The sequence below is a fragment of the Rhinopithecus roxellana genome, chromosome 14, assembly GCF_007565055.1.
Source record: "Rhinopithecus roxellana isolate Shanxi Qingling chromosome 14, ASM756505v1, whole genome shotgun sequence".
NCBI classification, from domain to species: domain Eukaryota; kingdom Metazoa; phylum Chordata; class Mammalia; order Primates; family Cercopithecidae; genus Rhinopithecus; species Rhinopithecus roxellana.
The window spans coordinates 127,344,957-127,350,870 of NC_044562.1; the positions used below are offsets into that span (position 1 = coordinate 127,344,957).

Genomic DNA, 5,914 nt, shown 5'->3' on the forward strand with positions numbered 1-5,914 from the left:
GATGTCCACCACCGTGCCCAGATAATTTTTATATTTTTAGTAGAGACAGGGTTTCGCTATACTGGTCAGGCTGGTCTCGAAATCCTGACCTCAGGTGATCCATCTGCCTTGGCCTCCCAAAATGCTGAGATCACAGGTGTGAACCACTGCACCTGGCCTTTTACTTTTTTCATGTGGCTACTATTATATTTTAAGTTTTGTGTGGCTTGCCTTTGTGGCTGCTAGGAGCAACATCCTAGAAGCTATAAAGGAAAAGTTTGATGAACTGTACTTAACAAAAATGTTAAAGTTCTGCAAGGCAAGTGATATGGTTTGTCTGTGTCCCCACCAAAATCTCATCTTGATTGGTAGCTCCCATAATTCCTCTGTGTCATGGGTGAGACCCAGTGGGAGGTAACTGAATCACGGGGTAGGCTTTTCCCAGGCTGTTCACATGACAGTGAATAAGTTTCATGAGATCTGATGGTTTTATAAAGGGCAGTTCCCCTGCACATGCGCTCTTGCCTGCCACCACGTAAGATGTGCCTTTGCTCCTTCTTTACCTTCTGCTGTGATTATGAGGCCTCCTCAGCCATGTGGAATGATGAGTCAATTAAACCTCTTTTTCTTTATAAATTACCCAGTCTCTGTTATTTCTTCATAGCAGTAGGAAAATGAACCAATAGAGCAAGAAAGACCGTGGATAATGATAAACAACAAATGACAGCTTATAGAGTATATAAGCAATTGATTTTACACAGTAATGAGTCACTTCCATAATGAACTCAAAGCAGATAAAAACATACATTTCTTCCCAAAATTGATCTATAGATTCAATGTAGTTAAAATTCCAACAGATTTTTCTGTGAACACTTGGCAAGCTTATTCTAAATTTGCAGAGAAATGTCAAGAGCTAAAAATGAGCAAGATACTGTTAGGAGATAAGAGGACCCGCTCCACCAGATATCAAGACTTATTATAAACCTGTAGTTTACAAGGCAGTATGTTTTTAACATGGGGACAGACAAAGAAAGGAAAGAAACAGAAGAGACAGTAGTGAAATAAATTCATATGTGTATGACCAGAATTTATGACAGAGACGGCCTTGTGAGGCAGGGCAGAAAAGATGGGCTTTTCCATTGGTGTAGTAATCAACCAACTCTCTAGCGGAAAATGCACTGATTTATGTCACATTTGCCGGTTTCCATGGTGTCAACACTGTGGCTGACTTCAAGCTACCAGCAATTTAACAACCTACTCAGAAAACTCCTGAAATTTTAACAATCAACTCTCATGGATTCCAGGATACCACTCTTTTCAATAGGTGCTTCTTGGGACAATCAAGAATCTATTTGGATAAAATTCATTAAGGAAAAGGTGAACAACCCCATTTTCTAAATGGGCTAAAGAAATAAACAGGCCCTTCACAAAAGAGAAGATCCAGATGGACAAAAAACAATGAGAAGTTACCCAACCTCTTTAGTAATCAGAGAAATGCAAATTAAAACCACAATTAAGTACAACCACACACCTACCAGACTTGGCTAACATTTACAGACAACCAGTACCATCTGTCCATGAAGCTGTGAAATGATGGTGACTCTTGTACCTTGAGGACAAAGAGCAAATTTATACAACAACTTTGGAAGAGTTTGGCAGCGTCTAGTAGAGTTATTCATAGATACACATATACCCTGTGATCCAGCAATTCCTCTCCTAGGTGTATACCCTGAATGCATATAAAAGAATGTTCAGAGCAACATTGTTAGTAATTACTCCAACCTGAAAAACACCCAAATGGCCATCTAAAGGAGAATAGACAAAATGTTGGATATCCATATAAAGAGCTACTAGAAAGCCATGAAAACTAATAAACTGTTACTTCCAAAACAATGTGGTTAAATCTTACAACCATAATGATGCCTGAAAGAAATGAGACACAAAAGATCATGCTGGAGTACATTTATATAAGATTCAAAAACAGACAAAATCATAATATTTAGAAATATATAGATTTTATATGGGGATATATAGGTAATATGGAAAGAGGACATATATACAATTTATACATACATTTACTTAAAAGCAAATGTGTCATTTCCATGAAAGGATCGAGGACAGCTTTTGTGGGTTGGGGAAGGTGCATGACTGGTAAGGACCCGTGGGGTGGGGAGTCAGCTTCTGAGTGTTGACCATATTTTATTTCTTAAACAGGGAAGTAGTTTCATGGTAGTAATTACATGATACTTTGCTTTATTATTTTTCGTTATGCAGTTGCTTATGTTTTATGGGTTTCTCTGTGTTATGTTTCATAATACTTTAAAACAAAACTTAAAAAAAGGAAGAACACCCATGTCACCCAATGGCTCAGCCGAATCAACCCCACTTTTCACTCAGTGGGATGACAGTTGCAGCCATTCACTCTCACAGTGTCAACAGCAGTATCAGCTCCCATTAGTAAACACCTACTGTGTACCGGACACTTGCTGGTTCAGTTTGCAAATTCCTACCTACATGGCTGTAAAACACCTACCATGTACTTCTTCTCGTCTACCCAAGACATGATCTGTGGCCAGCAGTCTGTAGCTTGGTTGTCCACATTCCTTGCAGGGCTCAATGGCAAGATGAGTGTAGGAGCAAAGACAAGTCAGACCCTGAGAAGTCATTAATATGTAACTGGGAGACTCCCTCCCTTCCCACCTCCCTCCCTTCCTCCCTCCCTTCTTCCCTTCCTCCCTTCCTCCTTTCTTCCCTTTCTTCGTTTCTCCCTCCTTCCTCCCCAGAATGCCATCTGGTAGACAGCCTGAGGATCCAGCCTTCTGGATATCAAGGAAAAGGCTGAAGGCAGTCCTGTGACAAATGGCATATCTTTATGAAAACTTCCAGCTTCGCAACCTTGATAAGTTAATGGTCATTCCTGGGCCCTGATGGAATGCCGTGCCACTTTGATACTTAGGTAAGCCGTAGCTGAGAGGCTTCAGATTTCTTCTTAAGAAATCATGTTCTTTTTCAGATCAACATTTTATGTGTTACTTTCCCTTTCTTTCCTCATCTAATAAAAGGGATCAAAAAAGGCGGGTGGTGGGGGGGAGTGTCCCATTGGCCAGATAAGGCACAGCTGATAAATTATTGTTTCTGCTCAGCACATACCTTTTTTTTTTTTTTTTTTTCTATAAGTTGGCTATGAGCTGAAAAGCAGGGAGCCTCCCTGGTATGTATTAGGCATTCCATTTCCTAGCCTCTGGAAGCAGAGTAGCCATTCAGTCTAGGGAGAGACAAGCACCAGTGTACTCATCCCTGCTACCCCCTGTCTTATGCTAGGAACCACCTTCTACCTGGACTGCTCCCAATCCCATGCCCTGCACATTGCAAGCTCAAAGCACAGGGAAACAGCAGTACCAACTTGTCATCTCTCCTTCCTTCTCCCTTATCTTTACCCTTATGAAAAAACAAATACTCCTGGACCTTGGTCTCCTTATCTTCAATACTCCAAGCAAAAATACAGACTATTTTTTTTCTCACCTGGCACTATATTCCCAGACTATTTGGGAAGAAACCCTGCATATGCCCAGGCACAACTGTCCCTAAATATAGTGATGTTCAGCCTTGATGGAAAATGGGAGGGTCTTCTTATAAAGTAGCCTATGATCCACCATCTCTTGCTATGTAAACCTACATAAATCAATTCAGGATTGGCATTCTATTTGCCTCTGACTCTTCTGAGAGTGCTGTGGCATGATGATTGAGAGGGCAGACTTGGAAATCAGACCTTCTGGGTTTGAAATGAGGCTCTACCACTCACTTAGCTTAGTTGTGCCTTAGTTTTGTTATCTGTAAAATGCAGATAACAGTAGTACTCATCTCTTGGGCTTGTTGTGAGATTAAACAAGTTTACATTAAAAAGTGCCTGGTAGATAGTATTTCCTTATATGTAGATTAGCTCTTTGAAAAAAGAGCATGATAACTCAGTAAGTAGAATACATTTTCTGGAGCTAAACTGCTTGTGTTTGAGTCTGCTCCTCCCTAGTTATGTAACCTTGGGCACATTTCTTAATCTCTCTGTGCTTTAGGTTCCTCATCTGTAAACTTAAAACTAAGTAAGAATATCCCCCCTCAAAGGATTGTTTGCAGGACCAGATGACATCTTATAGCTAAAGCACTTAAAACAATGCTAGGCATACACAAAGTGCTAGGAAAGTTTTAATTGTCATTGATGTCATGCTCACAGTCCATGAGCTGCTGCTGGTCATACTGTTGAAAATAAGGCACATTCTAAATGTTCCAGGTACCATTATAGTGTGAACTAGTATTGTTTGAATGCTGTGTCCTACTGAATTCCACTGAATTTAAAGCAACAGATACCAGTTGAGCATATTCTTTCTAGAAAGCACTGTAGAGATTATAAGGTAATAAGACACTCACTCCTCTGAAGGAGTTTATCTTCAATTCAAGCCAGTAGCACATAAATTGTTGGATAGCAACAATTGCCAGTCAAGAAAACAATCTCATTTACAATAGCATCAAAAAGAATATCATACTGTGCTCACTTTGGCAGCACATATACTAAAATTGAAACGAAACAAAGAAGATTAGCATGGCCTCTGCGCAAGCATGACATGCAAATTTGTGAAATGTTCCATTTAAAATTTTTTAAAAATTTAAAAAAGAATACAATACTTACGAATAAATTTAACTAAGGAAGTAAAAGATCTGAACCTTATATGAAAACCAGAAAACACTGGTGAAATAAATAGAAAACTACACAAATAAATGGAAAGATATCTCATATTTATGAGTTGAAAGAATTAATATTGTTAAAATGGCCATACTATCCAAAGCAATATGCAGATTTAATATAATCTCTATCAAAACTCCAATGGCATTTTTCACAGAAATATGAAAAACAATTCTAAAACTCATGTGGAACTACAAAACACCTTACATGGTCAAAACAATCTTGAAAAAGAAAAACAAAGCTGGAGGCATCACATTTCCTGATTTCAAATTATATTCCAAAGTTAGAGTAATCAAAACACTATGGTACTGGCATAAAAACCAACATGTAGACCAATGGAACAGAACAGAGCACCCAGAAATAAACCCATGCATAATGGTCAACTAATTTTAGACAAGGCCACCAAAAACATATAACGGGAAAAGAACAGTCTTTTCAATCAACGGCATTGGAAAAACCAGATAGCTACGTGCAAAAGAATACAACTGGACCCTTATCTTGCACTACACACAAAATTCAACCTAAAATGAATAAAAGACCTGAACGTAAGACCTGAAACCATAAAATCCTAGAAGAAAATGTAGTAAAAAGCTCCTCGATATTGGCCTCAGCAGTGAATGTTTTTAGATATCATACAAAAAGCTCAGGCAATAAAAGCAAAAGAAAACAAGTGGATCTCATCAAACAAAAGTTTCTGCACATGAAAGAAAACAATTAATAAAATGAAAAGGCATCCTACAGATTGAGAGAAAATATTTGTAAACCATATATCTGATAAGGGGTTAATATTCAAAATATATAAGGAACTTCAACAACTCAATAGCAAACAAACAAACAGATAACCTGAATTTAAAATAGACAAAGGACTTGTATAAACATTTTTCCAAAGAAGATGTAAAAATGACCAACAGGTATAAGAAAAGGTATTCAACACCATTAATCATCAGGGAAATGAAAATTGAAACCACAATGAAATATTACCTCACACCTGTTAGAATGGCCATTATCAAAAAGACAAAGATAAAAATTGTTGGTGAGGATGTGGAGAAAAAGGAAGCCTCCTACACTGTTGGTGGGCATCTAAACTGGTATAGCCATTATGGAAAACTTTGAAAGTTCCTCAACAACTAAAAATAGAACTACCATATGATCCAGCAACCTCTATGCTGGGTATGAACCAAAAGGAAATGAAATCAGCGT

General features: G+C 38.2%; 1 non-coding gene across 1 annotated transcript; it reads left to right on the forward strand.

Annotated features, from left to right (window-relative positions):
* The first annotated feature begins 4,518 nt into the window (after nt 1-4,518).
* LOC115893440 lies at nt 4,519-4,630 on the forward strand. The gene has a single exon (XR_004053437.1). It is a non-coding gene; the product is annotated as a U6 spliceosomal RNA (small nuclear RNA).
* Nucleotides 4,631-5,914: the final 1,284 nt, after the last annotated feature.